Source organism: Vulpes vulpes, chromosome 8 (genome assembly GCF_048418805.1).
Source record: "Vulpes vulpes isolate BD-2025 chromosome 8, VulVul3, whole genome shotgun sequence".
Lineage (NCBI taxonomy): Eukaryota > Metazoa > Chordata > Mammalia > Carnivora > Canidae > Vulpes > Vulpes vulpes.
The window spans coordinates 19,071,764-19,091,277 of record NC_132787.1 but is presented as its reverse complement, the minus strand read 5'-3'; the positions used below and the strand labels follow the sequence as shown (position 1 = coordinate 19,091,277).

The 19,514-nt window shown below is 38.0% G+C and overlaps 1 long non-coding RNA gene across 1 annotated transcript in view; it reads left to right on the top strand.

Moving 5' to 3' along the window:
- The first annotated feature begins 602 nt into the window (after positions 1–602).
- LOC140599895 (uncharacterized) overlaps positions 603–19,514 on the top strand; it is a 36,192-nt gene continuing 17,280 nt past the window's right edge. The window contains exon 1 of the long non-coding RNA XR_012002917.1: positions 603–685. This is a non-coding gene — a long non-coding RNA (uncharacterized lncRNA). The remainder of the gene's footprint in view (positions 686–19,514) is intronic.

Below are 19,514 nucleotides of genomic sequence, written 5' to 3'. Positions count from 1 at the left end.
GCCTAGTCTTCTGTTTACATAACCGGCAAACAACTCTACCAGGATTCCAAAGACTCCACTAACAAGAAGCAGAAAGCCAACGTGTTCTGAGTCCATGGGCCACTTACTTGTAGCATCACCACCAGCATCATATTAAGTGGGCAGAAACTGTATAAGAACTCCCAGCTGTGACTGCCAGAATCATTTGAAGCCAGGCAAAACTAAAACTGTTCCCTTTATTTAATTGAAAAATAAAAACATTTTCATGCACCTAATCTGCCACAATACAGAGCTACTTGGGCATCAGTCTTTCTCTAAAAACAGAAGGAACAACGCTGGTAAAATGTTCTTTGCTCTCCTCTAGTTTTCTGTTCTCTTTTTCTCAGAAGCATTCATTCTTCACAAGTTGACTTCCTTTAAATTTTACCCCCACCCCCACGGTGTGCATTACGTACTGGACTTTCCCTGTGCGCACTTGTACAAGTAAATAATATTTTGTTTTAATTGTCGTTTTCATTTTTTATTTTTCAATATTTATTTGTCTTTTATTATTTTTTAATTTTTTAATATTTTTAATTCATAATTTGTGTTCTCATTTTTGTATATAACCCCTCCTCCTAAAGGGAGAACCCGCATCTGTTTTGTTCATTGTGCCTTGACGGCATTCCATGGTGCCTAGCCTGTGGTGTGGACTTCTTACATAATGGTGAGTTCATAAATAATGAAATTAATTAAGTAATCGATTATTGCACTTGTAATATAATAAATCTCAATCAAGAAATCAGTCATTGCACTTGTAATATAATAAGTCAACTATTTCCAAGCTAGTAGCTTCTGACTACTAATTTAAAAGATTAGCCAAAATTGCTGGATTTCTAAATGAGGATTCTGTAGGAAAATTACCTCTCATGAAAAAGTTAAGCAGCCCTCTATGACTCAGCAAAACTTCTAAATACTCTGAAGTGAATTCTACACTTCCAAATGCTACTGGAATGACTAAATCACTATATCATAGCAACTTAAATGCTACTCAATTGGTAGAAATGTGCTACCCAAATTTAGAAGCTCTCCTAAAAGTATGAGTGGAGAACATCTGGAAAATAATGTGTGAAATAATTTCTTACAGTTCTAAGAGGTGCCTAGCTGTAAAAGTAAGAAACAGCCTTCCATTAAGAGGGCTGTAGGGTAAATATTAGACTCACTGATCCTAGTACATCTGGTTTCAGTCACAAAAAGAGAGGAAGAAGAAAGCTTGAAGAAGAGATTGTATGCGCAGTGTTCTGTGATCAAGAGTAAAAGACTCAGAGGGCCAGTTGGAGTTGTGGTTGAGATGAGAGATGTTTGGGAGTGAGTTAGGTCAGGGAATGTCCAGAGCAATGTGGTTTGAAAGTCCTTCTGATCATGGAAGCCAAAGAATATCTGATAGATTTTTAAAAATCCACCTCTGACTCCTAATTGTGATACAAACTGGTCTTGTATTTTTAAGAAATACACAGAAATCAAGAAACAAACTCATTCAAAAGGTAGGAAAACTTGACTCAGTCCTGGCAAACATTCAGTTCTCAAAAGTCTGGGAGCTGATTTGAAAAGAAAAATCTGAAGCCACAGAATGTACAAATCACTGACTTCAACACAGCTCAGATACTGCAACAGATTATAGAAAATTCCTTGTGGCAAGATCTATAAGTAAGAATTTTGGGTTTTTGCTCTTGTGTGTTGGTACTGTTCTGTAAAATGTCAGTAACTACTGGACACTGGAAAGCCCTGCCTTCTTTGAAACATATTTTTCCTATATCCTATTTTTATCTTTATTTTCACCTGCTTTCCCTAACTGCTCAAAGTGTAAATTTTTAATTTAAACTATAAAAATTTTAGACAATGATTCATTTAGTAAAATTTTAGTTGTCTCAGTGAGCTATTCTTTAAAATACATTCTATGTTATAACTTTATAGGCAGACCAATATTTATGTTCATGAGCTTTCAGATCGCTATAGGTAAGCAACACATATTTTTCTTACACTTTTCTTGTCTCAGAAAGCAGGGGAAAAAAACTTTTCTACTTTGTATCAAAAACTGGCATGTTGGTAGCAATTGAATAAAATGAAGTAAACTAGGTAGAAATATCAAATCAGACTTTTTAGAAAACTCTGGTCTATTTTTCCTAAGCAATCGAGATATATAACCAGCTAGCTACAGATATCAAAGAGTAAGATTTGTTCACTTTTATATAAATGAAATTTTTTCAGAGCGTTATAGTAATCTACCTAATAAAACCCTTTGCTATGCTGGCACTTCCTTACTTGAAGAAATCTTTTGTAAAGAAAAGTATTTTTTTCCCTATTCCTTATAATTTGAGATACATACTCCCATCAACCAGGTAAGGCTAAAAATTTTATATAACCCATAACACAATGTTAGATAAACCTTAAACTTAACAGGGTTGGTGCCCTCTTTGTTTTAGTCTGTCTACATGATCTCATCTGATTCCATGGCTTTTTATACTGTCTGTATGCTAACGAACACCAAATCTGAGTCTTTGGCCCAGTTCTTTGAAGTCCAGAGCCCTATATTCGGCTGCCTACTTAATATTTCCACTTGGATGTGGTACTTCACATAGTAAAAACCAATGCTCTTCATCGCCACCCCTCCTCCTCTACCACCCAGTGGTCTTTTCTCTGTCTTCTGTCATATTCCCCATCTCCACCAAGGAATATCATTTATCATCTCCCCTATCCCTTTTTCCCCCCTCACTCCCTACTTCAAAGTAGTCCTGTCAGCTTTACCTGAAGATTTCTCCTGAATCCATCTACTTTTTTCCCATTCATTTCACTACTACCTCCCTGACCAAAGCCTTTATCATATCTTGCCTAGACTTTTGAAATAGTTTCCTAAGTGACCCCTTGTTTCCATTCTTGCTCCCAAATAATCACTTCTCCACATTATAGCTAATGGTCTCCTAAGACCTAAGTTTATTAAAACAACGTCTCTATGCAAAAAATGCATTCATAATTTCACTTTGAATGCTAAGAACATAACATAGTAGGAATAGAATCAAGTTGTTGGTTGTGGTTGTGTCATTGGGGCAGGGACGCTAATAGGATGCGGTGCAGGTGGTAAAAGACTGAGAAGACAAGGAGAAAGTTGGTAAATGAATGGATAAGAGACCTGCAAGTCTCCAGTGGGTATGTATGTAACCTTCTAGGAGCCAGCTGGTTCCTTTTTCACCCTCTTTTCTTCTATTTGGCTTCAACCGTGACCTGCCTGCCTCTCTACTATTACTTACCGTGCAAAGCAGAGTGTCTCTTCTTGATGGTTTACTGTGGGACAGAATTCAACATTATAAATAATCCATGATTTATTATATAACCCTATCCAGGAATTGTATTCATGAGGTGGGAAAAGTGAAAGGAGAAAAGGTACCTCTTTAATCCCCCTAGGCCTTGAGGTAATCATATACCTTTTCATATAGAATTATCTATACTACAAAAGAATATGTAGTTCCAGGCTATTCTGTGCATTTTCTGACTGAGTTCAGGTGTAGAGTTAATAGGATGTAGGTACAGGGTAATGGAAAAAAAGCTCTGGTTTGAGGCACAGCGAACCAACATTTTCTCAGCCTTGATTAGTCTTCTAGAGAGGAGAGACAGGCTCCTCAGCCCTCATGAAAAGTTTATTTTCTCTTTTTTCTCCTTGCCATGTGGCACCGCCAATCATGCCATTGTGGTGCACACTGACAAATAACAAGGAAGGAAGCCTAAATAAGATGGGATTGGTATCATGAGGGAAGGGAAATGGCAAAATCCAAGAGATTCCAAATAGGAGCAGTAGGAAGGAAAAGAGCCATCTCGTTGCCTACTGCCTGTCTTAGGTAACAGTTTCAACGTGTTCTTTTCTGAATAGCTATCCTAATTGGCATATATTCAATTGACTAATAGAAACACTAGAGAGATGGAATGTGTCAGTTAACCCTTGGGCAATCAACTTTGCTTCAACAAACTGAGATCACTGTCTGGTGGCCACGCTTCATTCCTTTATGAAATCTAGAACACGGAGTACAAATTTGGAGCAATTCCATTCCCATGAAGTAAGTCAAAACACGGATGAGAGTAAAGGCATAAGATGGTCTCCAGGCTTACATTTTGTGCTGTAAGTATTTTTACAAACTTCTTAAAGAATAAGAGAAAATAAGAGGAAGCCTGTATCTTAGCATGCTCAATGACTAAGGCAAATTATAATTGGATACCTTTACTGTCAATCATTTAGCAATGTTTCCTGATAGAACTTATGGAGATGGTGGAAACTGTATATTATATATGCATTGTGTAATATGGTAGCTACTCGGTGTATGTGACTCGAACCCTTGGAATGTGGCTAGTGTGTCTGAGAAAACTAAATTATTTTATTTTAATTAATTTAAATTTAGATTTAGATAGCCACCTGTGACTGGTAGCTACCATATTGGAGAATATGAATCTAGAAATTCCCTTGTCAGGGAAGAAGTGATAACCAGGTTATTTCTCCTGATTTTTAACATAGTTAAATTTGTTTCCTTCCACCCTTTTTAAGATTGGGATTACACATGTCACCAGTATAAAGGCATGTGAAGCACTCTAAGGAAAGGTATGTCACCAGTAAAAGTCTGGGAATCTGTGCTGTTGGTATGTTATTTAATTTTATCACAAGTAAAAGTCAAGAGACCTTATTGAATAACCATTCTGACTAATGCATGAGTCTTGGAGCTAGGAACATCTAGTTTTGTGCCTGCAAATAAAAAGGGTTTATCTGATCTTTGGCCAAAATTACCCTAAAAATCAGAAACTCATCTCCTAAATTTGAGGAACTACTATGGACCCAGTCTTGGTTTGCTTTCGAGAGTGATAAGGATCAAAATGACTTTAATTTTTTAAATTAAGCACATTGAAAAGCCTCATTATTCAATTAATTTAGAATAATTCAAATTAGTCATTATTCAAAAATTGAATAATAAGAATTCAGACTAACAAAACGGATTTCAGATTAACCAAAAAAAAAAAAAGGTCTTAATTAGTTATGAGTTTTCAAAAATATTTTATTCATACCCTTTTTCCAGTCATTGAGTTTGTGGAGAAGTAGCTTTTCACTTAAAAATAATTTATTGAGCTCCTATTACACATCACGCATTGTGCTAGACATATTACATCCACTTAATGCTTTTAACAGTTCTTTTAAAGAAGAGGAAACTAAAGCTGACAGAGGTTCAGCAACTCACCAGTGATCACAGCTTGTAAAGCATGAAGCTGAGTTCCAACCCTGGACCGCCCCATGCCAAAGCCATGCTTTTCCAAAGGGGAGATCTTGCCTTTTGCCAGCCACATTCGCCTATTTTATGTAATCTAGCCACTCAATCTGTTTGGATTCACTTTAGTAATGTATCTCCCTTGAAAGGATGCTGATGATCTTTCTCAGTACAAGCTTGAGGCACAGTCTCTTGGCAACCAGATTATGCTGAGTGGTGTATCACCAAAGCCTGCTCTAAACCCTGTGGCTTCTTGGAGTGTCCGAGTTTATGCTGATAGGGCATAGTGGTGGGAAAATCATTTCCCTTTTAAGCCAAATTCCATTTAATTGCTATTGTTTACCTGGTGGGAAAAGACATGTTCCACAGCTCAAGCACATCAATACTGCTTAATACTCTGATGTAGTAACATTAATACAGTAACATTAGCTAACTGATAAGAAAGCCTGGCTGGGATATAAAATCAGGAAATCAACTATTACAAGATTAGCTCACATAAATGTAGCAATAAAGGTTCTTCCAAAAAACTCATCTTCTCTCAAGTTCTAATCAATTCTCAAGGGAAATCACCAGTCCAAATCAATAACTTAATAGCATGGTGAGCATTATTATAACCTTACATTTTCAGCATAGAAAAGTAGAAATGGCTGTATAATGTAGTGTAATTCTGTTCTAAATCTTAGTCATAGATCACAACAGAGAGCCAAGGATGACAAGTTCCTTTCCTCAAATCTTACCTATTAATTGAAATTGATATAGCCCACCAGTGATATTAATATCAGAAATTATATCACATATTTAGTAATTTGGAAATACTCGATATTGTCCTCATTGCAAAACTTCACTGAGAGAAGATGTGTGTTGTTCCTTTATATGATTTATCGCAGTTTATTCAGGATGGAGCCAGGCTATCTACTTTTAAGTCTCACATTCATCATTTGCCAGCTTAATATTTAACCTTACCGTGCCTCAGTTTCCTCCATTTTAGAAACACAGTAGAACTCGATAAGGTTGTTAGAAGATTAATACATGTAAAGCCATTAAAATAATGCCTGGCCCATAATTAAGAGTTTATATTCTGTATTTGTAAAGGAACAAAAGCACTTGGGCACCTGTGTGACTCAGAGGTTGAGCTTCTGCCTTCGGCTCAGTGTGTGAACCGGGGTTCTGGGATCCAGTTCACCATCAGGCTCCCTGCAGGGTGCCTGCTTCTCCCTCTGCCTATGTTTCTGCCTCTCTCTCTGTGTCTTTCATGAATAAATATGTAAAATCTTAAAAAAAAAAAGTGCTGTGTGTTTACATGATCTTCACTCTAAAATTTCTCATTTTTTTAAAATTTCTCATTTTAAAAAATTTTTTTAAATATTTTTGTTAATATTTTTCATAGTGATAGGTCATTTTAGCTTTTAGAAATACTTGTGTTATATTCATATTGTTAATGTTTTTTTCATATTGATAGGATGTCATTTTTTAGCTTTTAGAAATATGTGTGTCATATTGCTTCATTTGTTCTGAATGGTAGTTTTTCTCTTCTGAGAAACCATGTCTCAGTTTATTTAAAAAGTATTTATGATCTGCCATCTTTCAGCCAGATGTCTCATTAGCTTCTAAGCAGCTTAGAATTCTGCAAAACATCTTCAGAGAGGGAGCATAATAATGCTTTACTGAACGACTTTTTCTTCTGGTGGTAGCAAATATTTTGAGAATCCTAAAATGCTCTTTCCTTCAACTCTTTCTCTGAAATTTAACTGTGAACATCTGACTGCCATGCAGCCTCCAGAATTCACTGTTGTGAATGTCTCAGGTATGTTAACCTTCAACAGAGTGAGTCTCTTAATCTCAGCCCCCCTCCTCCTCTTCTTTGCCCAGTCTGCTGCATTCCTTCTACTGTGAAGAGTGGTGACAAATACTAATCTGAACTAGACCACAGTCATATGAAGTCAGATGGAGAACTTGGCCTTGTCTCAAACCTAAAGCAGAGGGGAAGGGTGGAAACTGCTGTCTTGTAAATAGCGAGCCACCCAGAGCGTAAGCCCTAAAAACATGTAAATAACACTACATCCCATATGCTTTATTTCTCAATTTTGTCATGCTACCTTTGCCAGCTAGTTTGACTGAGTATGATTTGCAATGTTATTTTATTGAACATTTTTTGACAATTTGAGTACAGTTTTGATGTAATATTAAATCCTCTTCTGGCTTGGCAGATTGCAAAATTGCACGCTCTGTCTACACATCAAATCCTAGGTCTGGAGGGGAATTCAGACTTGACCTAGTCCAGCACATACAGAAAGTATTGCATTTGAGCTCTCCCATGGCAGACAGTATTTTAAACTATCCTAAATGATAGTCACACAAGAAGATTAATTATAATATTAAAGGTGCTTTAACAAAAAAAGTTAAAATTAAGCTAGGCTTCCATTTCTTATAAATTCATTCGATTTCTTCTTCTCATTCAAAAATCTGTAGCCAACTCCAATAGCTGGACCAGTTAAGTTTGATCACACTTCTGTGACTAAGGAGGAAACTGTCATAAATTATGTTAACAATTTAATTCTAAATTATTTGTGTCAGCTTTATGTGTCAGGCTTGGAATCAGTCCACTTTTTAATCCATGAAGGTTCTGGTGTTGGTAAAAGGTCCCAGAGAAAACTATTCTAGAAAACTCTCAGAGAATCAGCTCAGTTCGGGCCACCATTTTATAGAAACTCTGGGATGACCAGAAAGTACACTGGTATAAAACTGCAAGCTTTGATCTAACGTGAATTTAAATCATAATTACATTATAACATTTTTTTCTAAGAATTCCTTAAGGAAAAAAATGTATAGCATCAAAGGGAGGGAAAATTGCTTTAATTGAAGTCTCCATGATTGTAGACCATATATTCAGTGAAGGAATGAAAACTTACCTCAGAATAGCATTTTGTCAGCTCCCCTTTGGGCCTTCTATCTTCCCAGGTTCTACTATTATTTCCATTTTTTTATTTAATTATAAACAGAAAAGAGATTGCTTTAAAGTGTTAAATAGATGGCTTCCCCCCCCCCCCGCCCCCCAGAGAGACAGAGAGAGGCAGAGACATAGGCAGAGGGAGAAGCAGGCCCTCTGCAGAGAGCCTGATGCGGGACTTGATCTCAGGACCCCAGGGTCATGCCCCGGGCTGAAGGCAGATGCTCAACCACTGAGCCACTCAGGAGCCCCAGATACATGGCATTTTTGTACTTTGTTGTTTTAAAACAAACTCACATTAAGCTTAAAGTTGGCTTTAGTTAGATTAAAAAATTCATTCAAATTGTGAAGTTCTTAATAATCATCATCTAAAATCAGTTATTCATTTATGAGTAAGGAGTTTCTTCAATTTATTTGTCTTTATGTTTCTCCCCTCTTCAAAGAAGCCTATTTCTGTTACATATTTCCTTGGAAACCATATAAACTCTATGGTAGAGACTTCTGCTCTTACTCTACCCAATTCTCCTCTGTTTCTGGGACATAGGCTACATTACATTTCCCTAAAGCACGGGAGTGAGGTGGAGCAGCGCTACGGTGCTAACGGGCTTCATCATAGGCTTCACAGAGGTGATGTGCACCGCGTCCAGGCCAAAACGTTGAACTCCTGCCGCCCACCCAACGCTGTCTTCCCATGCTGAGTGGCAGGGCCAGAGACCTAGTGTTGAGATTGTGGATCTATGTCACAGAGCTGCCACATGAAGGAGAGTTGGCTTGAAGGGTCTCCTACATCCACAAATGATCTTAACTGAATGAGAACTAAACCTTTTTTTGTGCAAGTCACTGAGTTCTGGGAGCTTTCTATTGTTGCCGCATAACCTGGTTATCTTAATGTAAATAGACAAGATAAAACACACCTCAGGAGAAAATCTGACCTATTTACCCTATAACTTCCCTGAGTATCTTACCAAGCCCTACCTGGGGTCTTGTTTTTCCAAAGAAGATCACATCAGCATCAACAATTATTAATATTGATCCAGTGTCTGATGTTTGTAGGCACTACACAAGATACCAGGGATACTGACATGGTGAGGATAAAACCTTTGCCTCGAGATTGCTATAAAAGTACTTCCCAGGGTTGTGTTTAAGCGTTCAAAGTTGAAAAATTGTACTAAAAACGTATTCTCTTGCCAAAAATATGTTCATCTTAAAATGGCAGGTAGACACACACACACATAGTGGGTGTATATGGCATGCGTTGTCAGGCATTCGGTCTATGTGAATGGTACAGACATGCATATATATATATATATGTACATTTGAAGGGGTAGAGGCAGAGAGAGAAAGATAAAAGCCACCACATTTTTCAGTTGATCTTTCACTAAATTCCCAAATCCAGACAATAAATTTATAATCAGTGCTGTTGTGGTCTCTCTGCCACTATCTCGCACAGAATAAAAAATGGCTCCCAGATCATCTGAAAATCGCATTGAATTCATTTCCAGCTAGTCTTTAATTGGTAACTTTTCTTTCTTTTGAAGGATGGACTGAAGTTGTCTGAAATGAATTAGTGCAATAAGAAAAATTGCCATTAAATTGTATTTATACGTTGTATTACATTGTTTTGGTAATTCTTTGTACTAAGTCAAGCACAGGTTCTATTAAATTACTGTGAATGCCAGAAAACTGCTAAGCAATCACATAGATGTTTCTTAGTTGCATCTGAGCCTGTCTCTGGCCTAGGTTTGACCCTGGGTGCTGACAAACATACCCTTTGTACTTTATGTAGGTGAAAACATTAATTAGTGGAAAACCTGGCCTTAGCTTTTCTTCATTTAGTTGAACAATCTAGCTCTTGAAATTATCAATACTTAATACTATCGTACTTTTTACAACTAAGGTGTTTTCATTTTACATGCATTTCATCCCTATGATACCTGCTTGGAATGGATAATGGTGTTACGCTACATATTATGAAAGTAAAACTAATTAACTTCTCGAGACACATAGGAATCCCATGAACAAATACCATCCAAACTCCAGTCTGTGCTCTGATGATAGACACCACATTTTTTAATATTAAAAAAACCTTCCTTTTGCAAATATTTTTCTTTAGAAAATATTCTTTTTTAAGCCACAAGGATTTAAAACTCCCAACTGCTCTTGGAATTGCCTACATAATCTCTAGTAGCACTTTTGGAGGAGTAGTCGGTGGATCGCCTGCATCAAAATCACCAGGGATATTTGTTAACAATGCAAATGCCTGGTTCTCTACCTAAATGTTCCAAGTCAGAATCTTCTGAAGAGGCTTCAGTAATTTTCATTTTTAACTTATTTTTCAGATGACTCTAACACATGATAAAGTTTGAGAACTTCTACTGAAACACAATTACAATCATTATTCCTGAGCACTAGGAGAACATCTCTCGACCATGACAGAGAGGACTCTGACTTTATCAAAGCAACACTTCAATAAGCCCCTTTATGTTAACCTCTCCCCATATAACAAGAATTTGAACAGCAAATTAAGTTTAGCTAATGGTAGGAGCCAGGGAGTTGTGAATGGTAAATTAACAACAAGGAATAATGAGAGGAATCATTTTTTTTTCTTAACTTGAAGTATAATTTGAAGAAACACTGAACATAAATATACTCATGGGTTGTTTTGTTGTTGTTGTTTTTGTTTTTTTTTTTTTTCCTCATGGGTTGTTTCTTAAATGACAGTGAATGCTGGCTTTAGGAAATATTTTTAAAAATGTAAATTTGGAGGCTTATGCTAAGGAAGAATTTGAATACACACATGAAGATGAAGCAGGTGGCTGATGAAGAAGTGAGGCAGGAGGTTGTCCTGGATGGATGGAAAGACGGGATAGAAGGGTGTGGAGAGCAACGTTTGAAAATAGAAAATAACCTTCACACACATTCTTTAAACCCAAGGTTAAGTGGTAGTATCCTGTTTTGCAGTTTTCAAAATTTGAGTCACAAAGAAGTTCCATGAATTGCCAAAGGTCAGTCGGTTAGTCAATGGCAGAACCAACCATACTCCAGTGACTCCAAACCCACTGTTTTTTCCACCTCATTATATTGCTTTTCTTTTGTTTTAAGCCTTCCAACTAGTTTTCAGCCCATCTGAGGATATCATATCTAAGTCAATTTGAATTAATGTGGCAGGACCTTGGGTAACCACATTAGTATTTTTGAGCCTTTCTTACTGTTTTTTCCCCTTCAGAATAATTACAAACTGCTGTGTTTTAATTACAGTGACTTTTAGGATGCCCCAGATTTCTTCTAAACATTTGGTTTTTGTATTTTTCTTCCTCTATCTTTTCATTGCAAGAATTCTAAACTCTCTAGCATCCTTTCTTGAAGAAACACTGACTGATAAAGTCCATCTGAATGGCATGATGAAAAAGCACAGAAATAGACTCTACTGAATATTCAGTGTAAATGCTCTCAGGTAGCTTCCCTTGGTTGAAAGCAGTGTGAAGCAATGTTCTTTTCAAAGCCAGTTGGAGACAATTTACAGGCAAGAAACAATGTGGTCTATGTAGAAACAATAATTCTGATTTCCATGTGTCATCTGTGTGTTGCCCAACTCTGTAAATTATTCATAGAAACAGAAATTAGGAAAAGGAAGTAATTCTGCAATATGCTGTGATTAAAGAATCACTGAGCATCCCTTACTTGCTGATGGTTCATATCTATGTTTAGAAAGAAATATAATACAGCTGTAATGGAATGGATCCTCCTACAATACAAAAAGAAAATAGATGATTGTATTATGAAGGCAGCAGTGTCCTTTCCATAAATGACCCAAGAATCAGATTTTTCTTCCCATTAAAAGTTATCTCCCTATGGTATATTTAGTAAACAGAAGAGATTTTTTAGTTTATATTTGTTTCTGAATCATCCCTGATTGCTACTCACCTGAGATCTATATAGTTCTCCTCCCTTCTCTTTGATCTGTCACTGCCACCTTTTCAAAGGATTCCATAGAAGAAAAGATGAACAGGGGCCTCACTTCTCTTCATTGCTCTCTCATTTCTATCTTTTTTTCCTCTCTCTTTCTTTTTTGTTGAGGTATAATTGACATGTAAAAGGCTATATACAGATTTAATGTATACAACTCAAAGAGTCTCGATGTAAATGTACACTACCATCACTACCATCAAGGTCATAGACATACTCATCATTGCCTAAGGCATCCCACCTACTTTGTGATAATAATGATATAGTATTAATTAATAATAATAATAATAATAATATATTTGTTATATAATCATCTGCTACTGTATAATAGATCTCTAGAACTTATTTATCTTACGTAATTGGAACTTTGTAACCTTTAGTTATCACTTCCCCATATCCCCTCAGTCCCAGCCTCTGGCAGTCACCACTGTACCTCTGTTTCTATGAGTTTGACTATTTTAGTTTTTACATGTAGTGAGATTATACAGTATTTGTCTTCATGTGTCTTACTTCACTTGGTGCAATGTCCTCCAGGTCTATCCATGTTGTTACAAATGGTAGGACTTCCTTCTTTTTTTAAGGCTGAATCATATTCTATTGTATGTGTATACCACATTTTCTTTACCCATTCACCTATTGATGGATATTCAGGTAGTTTCCATATTTTGGCCATTGTGAATAATGCCACAGTGAACATAAGCGTGCAAAGCATGTCTTTGAAATCCTGATTCCAATTCTTTGAATAAAAACAAGAAGCAAGATTGCTGGGTTTTGATGATAGTTCTATTTTTAATTATTTGTTTTAATTGTTTGATCATCCACCTAATATTTCCATAGTCAAAAAAATCCCCCAAACTAAGTCTTTACAGGCAATATACAATAGCCACCCCAGTTCCTAACCTTATGTCTTGACCCAAGTTTTACTTTTCTCTCCTAAATATAAAGCCCTTTATTCCTTTACTCATGGAAAGTGACACCTACTTTCTGCAAAATTTCACTCATCCACAAGGTTTATTACCCCAGGATTCATTCACCAAATTCATTAAATTTCTTAAGGTCAAACTTATTCTTGGAACCACTAAGAATTAGAAAGTAAATAGAACAAAATCTGTGAGCTGCAACAAAGGTTATGCTTAGAGTAAAATTTATAACATTAATGCATATATTAAAATAGAAGAAAGACATAAAAATCAATAGTCTAAATGGCTACCATAGGAAACTAGAAAAAGAAGAGCAAGTTAAATCCAAAGTAAGCAGAAGAAAATAAATAAGAATTAGAGCAGAAAATAATGAAATTGAAAATACAAAATCAATAGAGAATATCAGTGAAATTAAAAGCTGATTCTTTGAAAAGATGAGTAAAATAATAAACTTCTATTCACGCTAACCAAGAAAAAGAGAGGACACAAATGACTAGTATCATAAATGTAAAAGGAGTCATGACTATAGATCCTGTGGATATTGAAAGGATGCTAAAGAAAACGAAGAACAACTCTATGTCCACAAAGTTGATAATATGGATGAAATGGACCAATTCCCTGAAAGACACAATTTGTCCAAACTGACACAAGAAGAAATGGGCAATCTGAATAGGCCAATATTTAGTTAGGAATTAAATAAATAATAACTTTCCAAAATAAACAGCACCAGGTTCAGATGGGTTCATGGTGAATTCTACCAAACATTTAAGAAAGAAATTATACCAGTTCTCTGCAATCTCTTTCAGAGGATAGAAGCACAAGAAATACTTTCTAATTCATTCTAGGAGACCAGTGCTACCCTAATACCAAAACCAAATCAAGCCATTACAAGATCAATATCTCTCATAAACATAGATGCAAATCCTCAACAAAATATTCACAAATTAAACCAAAAAAAGTTTAGAAAGAAACACAATGACCAAGTGTGATTTATCCCAAACATGCAAGACTGATTCAACATTCAAAAATCAATTAGTATAATCCTCATATTACATGCTATTAATGATATCATCATTGATCACATCAGTAGATTCAGAAAAAACACTAGACAAATTTTCTACATAGAAAATCTGGAAGAATCTCCAAAAAACCTCCTGAAACTAATTAGCAATTACTGCAAGGTCATAGGATGCAATTTTAATATACAAAAATAAATTGCTTTACTATATACCAGTAATGAACAAGTGGAGTTTGAAATTAAAAACACAATACTGGATGCCTGGGTGGTTTAGTTGGCTAAGCATCTGCCTTCAGCTCAGGTCAGGATCTTGGGGTCCTGGGATTGAGTCCCGTATCGCATTGGACTCCTTGCTCAGCGAAGAGTCTACTTCTCCCTCTGTCCCTCTCCCCAGCTTGTGCTCGTTCTCTCTCCTCTCTCTCTCTCTCTCTCTCTCACACACAAAAATACATAAATAAAATCTTTTAAAAAATAAAAACACAATACTATTTACATCAGCACCCTCTCAAAATGAAATACGTAGGTTATAAATCTAACAAATAAAAGATCTATGTGATAGGAAAACCGTAAAACTGAATAGTCAAACTATTAAATAAATAGAGATATTTCATGTCATGGAAAGGACTCAATATTGTCAAGATGTCTATTCTTCCCAACTTGATCTATAGATTCAATACAATCCCAATTAAAATCTCAGTAGGTTATTTTGTAGAAATGGATAATTCTAAAGTTTATATGGAGAAGCAAAAACTCCAGAGTAGCCAACTCAATATTGAAAGAGAAAAACATAGACAGATAGAACACTACACTACCAACTTCGAGACTCACAGGAAAGCTACAGTAACAAGACAGTGCGGTATTGATGAAAGAATAGACAAATGGATCAATGGAACAGATAAAAACCCCAGAAATGGACCCTCATAAATACAGTCAACTGCTCTTTCACAAAGGAGCAAAGGCAATAAAATTGAAAAAAGATAGTTTTTTCATCAAATGATGCTGACACAACTGGATATACACATGCAAAAAAGAAAGTGTCTAGACACAGGCTTTACTCCCAAAACTTAATTCAAAATTAACTAAATGTAAAAATGCAAAACTATAAAACTCCTAGGAGATAGCATAGGAGAAAAATCTAGGTACACTTGGATTTCATGATGGCTTTTTAGATAAAACATCAAAGGCATGATCCAAAAAAGAAATAGTTGATAAGCGGATTTCATTAAAATAAAAAATTTCTACTCTGTGAAAGACAATGTTAAGGGACTGAGAAGACTAGCCACAGACCGGGAGAAAATATATGCAAGGGACATATTGAATAAAGGACCACTATCCAAAATATATAAAGAACACTTAAAACTCAATAAGAAAACAACCCAATTAAACAATGGTCTAAAGACCTTAACAGGGCAGCCCTGGTGGCACAGCGGTTTAGCGCCGCCTGCAGCCCAGGGCGTGATCCTGAAGACCCTGGATTGAGTCCCACGTCAGGCTCTCTGTATGGCCTGCTTCTCCCTCTGCCTGTGTCTCTGCCTCTCTCTCTGTCTCTATGAATAAATATATAAAATCTTTAAAAAAAAAAAAAAAAAAGACCTTAACAGACACATCACCAAAGAAGGTATATTGATGGAAATAAGCAGATGGGAAGATGCTCTACCTCATGTTTTCAGAGGAATGCACAACTAGGAGATCCCACTACACATTTTCAAAAATAGCCAAAATCTGGAACACTGACAATATCAAAGGCTGACAAGGATGTGGAGCAGCATTCATTGTTGGTGGGAATACAAAAATGACGCAGTTTGGAAATTTAGTGATTTCTTACAAAGTTAAGCATACTCTTTCCAGACAGTCCAGCAGTTGTGCTCCTTGGTATTTATCCGAAGGAACTAAAAACTTATGTCCACACAGAAGCCTGCACATGGACGTTTGCATCAACTTGATTCATAATTGTAAAAACCTGGAAGCAAACAAGATGCCCTTCAGGAGGCAGGCCGGGAAGCGTCGTGCGGCCTGCAGCCCCCGCTTGGCCCTGCAGCTGGGTCTCCCCCGGCCCTAGCTCCCAGGTGACACACACAGAAAACGTGGCTGCACTTTCAGTGCCCGTGGCCCCGTGACTGGGGCTTCTCACAGCGGCCCCGGGAAGCACCGACTGCCGTGGGCTCACAGGGCTTTTCTGGGAGAGGCAGAGAATGTAATGATTCTGACCCCACAGTTACCCAGATGGTAAGTGGAAATGTCTCTGGACACTTCGTGTAGTTTTTTTTTCCACTATATCACACACAGGCTGTATGAGCCCACACATGGATTAACCGTGACCTGCTTCACTCTGGCTCACATATCTGGGTACAGATGAAAAAAAAAAAATCCATACTTTCAGTTAAACTACACTAATGACTTGGACAGTATGTGGCTAAATAAGATTTCAGAAACTGTTAGCTTGCAGACAGGATTGGTCCTAAGGGCCCATTTTATTTGGCTTCCTGAGTATTTTCTATATATTTAAAAAAAAAAAAGTGTTGCAATATCTTCAGTTGGGAATATTTTTACATAAAAATCCACATTTTCAGATTCTCTTTTAAAAAAAAAACGCATCCGGCAGCATGACAATTGGCTGAAATGGGTTTGTCATTATATTGTCCTTTCGGTTAGTGGTTTTCAAGCTCAGCGCTACTGACGTTTGGGGCTGCACAGTGCTCTGTTGCGGGCAGCTGTCCTTGCACTGTGGGATGTTTCATAGCGTCCCTGTCCTGTACCCACCAGATGCCAAGAGCAGTAGCACCTTCCCACTGTGTGACAACCGGTTGTGACACTGCCACATGTACCCCGGGTGGGGGGGGACGTTGCCTCGGGTTGGAGGTCTGACAAACCATGCTGGAGGCATTTGAGTAGCGAACCCTGGGAAGCAGCATTCTAGAGCTGGCAAAGATGAAGTGAAACCCCCTCTAATGGTGTAGGAGACTGAAGCCCGGCCAAAGAGGTGACATAACCTGCCCAAGGGGGCATAACTAGGACAACTAGTGACAGCTCTAGGTTGGGCCGCAAGTCCTCTGAATCCTGGTGTGCCTTCCCCTCGACCTGCTGCCTGCCACGGCCCACTGCCTGCCAGCTCCTACCTTCTCTCCTTACTGCTAGGATGGTCCCTGGTCACTCTCCTACACATGCACCCCAATCCCCGCTGTTGTGCTTGGGTCACATGGAGCAGCTCTTCACTTAAGAGGAGCATCTCTGGGTGTAGGTGGTCCCTACTGTCCCCTCAGATAGGAAGGGGGATTTCAGAAACATTACCTTAGTCTCTGTTCCACTCATTTAACACAGGATTCTCCTCATTCCCGGCCTATTTAGATCACCAGTCTCTTCTGCATTCTTCTGAGCTCCACATTTCCTCTAAAGCCACTTACAAAATGTGCCGCCAGAACCAAATGTTTGCCTGAAGTCATTTGTCACTCTGAAAACTCCTCTGGAATGTGGTCGTTATACAACAGTTGGATGACATTGTTTATACACTTAGAATTTGTTTCACCATCTCAGGTCTCATCCTTTTTGATAAGATCAGTTTAAGAACATATTAACGATTTCCCACAAGAGATTTTTTTTTTTTAATAGAATAAGAGATTCTTTTGATGTCAGAAAGTTCCAGACAAGGCTCACTGGACCAGGAGCCTCCAGCGCTTAGGTTGTGGTTCTACCACTGTCTGAGCACATGGGCTAAGCAATCTGTAGCCCTCTCAACTATAAAACACTGTGTTTCGGGGGCACCGGAGCAGCTCAGTTGGTTGAAGCTGGTTTCGGCTCAGGTGGGGATCACAGGGTTGTGAGATCGAGCCCCATGTCAGACTTTGCACTCAGTGTGAAATCTGCTTGAGGATTCTCTCTCTCTCTCTCTCTCAATCTGCCCCTTCCCTCATGTGGACACTCACACACACTCTCTCTCTCTCAATAAACCTTAAAAAAAAAAAAAAAACCCACAGTGTTCTTTTCCTTTTATTTTATTTACTCATGAGAAACAGAGAGAGAGAGAGAGAGAGGCAGAGACACAGACAGAGAGAGAAGTAGACTCCATGCAGGGAGCCCAACGTGGGACTCGATCCCAGGTCTCCAGGATCATGCCCTGGGCTAAAGGCGGGAGCTAAACTGCTGAGCCACCCGGGCTGCCCCCCCACAGTGTTCTGATGGCCACTTAGACCCTTTGAATCTCTCACATTGAATTGAATTCTTATTTTTTCATTAGAGTCCATGTGAAATTTCTCCCCTGACTCTTGTTCTAATGGTCAGACTATTTCATTTTTGACAGAGAAAGCCCCAAAGACACTTATCGTAAAATATTCCTTTACACACCCACAGGGGGATTGCTCCACAGTTTAATTTGAAATTTTTCTAGTTGTCAGTGAAATACTATCTTAGTACTTAGTAGTGTGCCAAATGGGCAAGTAACTTCACTCAGGGTATGTCCTTCTTGGGTGTCCTGCTGAATGTAAGAATCATCTGAGCGTGGGATGATGCATAAGTCACCCTCCTCCCATACCACTGCTATCAATTCTCCCTTCCAACATGGTAGGACGTGTCTTATGCCTTCCTATATTGTGATCTGGGTTGATGGAGCGCTACCATGTGACCCCTCTCTACTGTAGAGTCCCACTGCCATATGTATGCTTATTGTCTTGTTTCTATTCTGGATATATCTTTCTTTGGCATAGTTTCCTACTGTCTTGGCTTCCAATCATCTTCTTTTTTCTATCTGTTCTGTTCTGAGAACTTGAAAGAAAAAGAATCCTTGCATGAAAGGTAATGATAGCAGCACGGCAGTGTGTACAAGGGACGTGGGTAACATTCCTTTGTGTAATGTTTTGGGTCGGCTCATTTATGAGGTGTGTTTGAACCAATGGAGTAGGGGAAGAAATTCCCCAGAAGCCCAGATGCATGCCAGAATTAAAGAAATGAGTTGGGCATGAAGGGCAGACTTCAAATTGGACTCCCCCAACACACACCAAATTGTGCATAGAGAACCGAAAGACAGGCCACCAGTGATAATCTGATCAGGATTGGTTGGGGGACAGGACAGGGCTGAGGCCACCGAGAAACCTTCACTATCTAAAACCCAGCAGGGCCAGGAGGCCAGTGCAGTGCCTGTCCCTTTATCTCCAAACTTCAGTCATTCTTAATCAGACCCACATTTGCGAGCCTCTGTGCGAAGGCACACATACCTTTGTCTTTTGTCTCTATATCTAGAATGAAATCAAATAGACTGATTTAAATTTTTGCTTATTATTAAAAAAAAAAAACCACCCACATTACCACCAATTGAACCTGGACTTTGTGTCAAACATTCCACCTATATTATTTTAGCAGAAGATCACAGGAAGCTCTAAGGATGGTTGCTAGCTGCCCTTGAGTCTGTGTGCCCTTTT